Source organism: Arachis ipaensis, chromosome B05 (assembly GCF_000816755.2).
Source record: "Arachis ipaensis cultivar K30076 chromosome B05, Araip1.1, whole genome shotgun sequence".
Taxonomy (NCBI): domain Eukaryota; kingdom Viridiplantae; phylum Streptophyta; class Magnoliopsida; order Fabales; family Fabaceae; genus Arachis; species Arachis ipaensis.
This window is the reverse complement of record NC_029789.2, coordinates 16,264,496-16,264,825: the sequence shown is the minus strand read 5'-3', so window position 1 is coordinate 16,264,825 and position 330 is coordinate 16,264,496.

Below are 330 nucleotides of genomic sequence, written 5' to 3'. Positions count from 1 at the left end.
CACAATCAAATTGTTTACTAGCTTTTCAAATGATTAAATTAGTCTTAGTTTTAAACCAATCTTTAAATTGGTCAAATTAATCTCAACTTTAAATCGTCAGTTGATGCGAGCAAATTATTAGGCAGGTTGTCATAGCATAAAAATTATTTCAATTAATTTGGTTCCTTTTTAACTAAATTTTAGGTACAATTTGGATCAATTAAAAATTAAAAGACTAAATGTTGGTTTGGATTAACCTTTTTGAGTGAAGAAAGTGTTTTTTTAAAAAAAACTAAGAAATTTTATTTAATTTAAAATCTATTTAAATGTCTTTTAAAAAAAATATTTTTA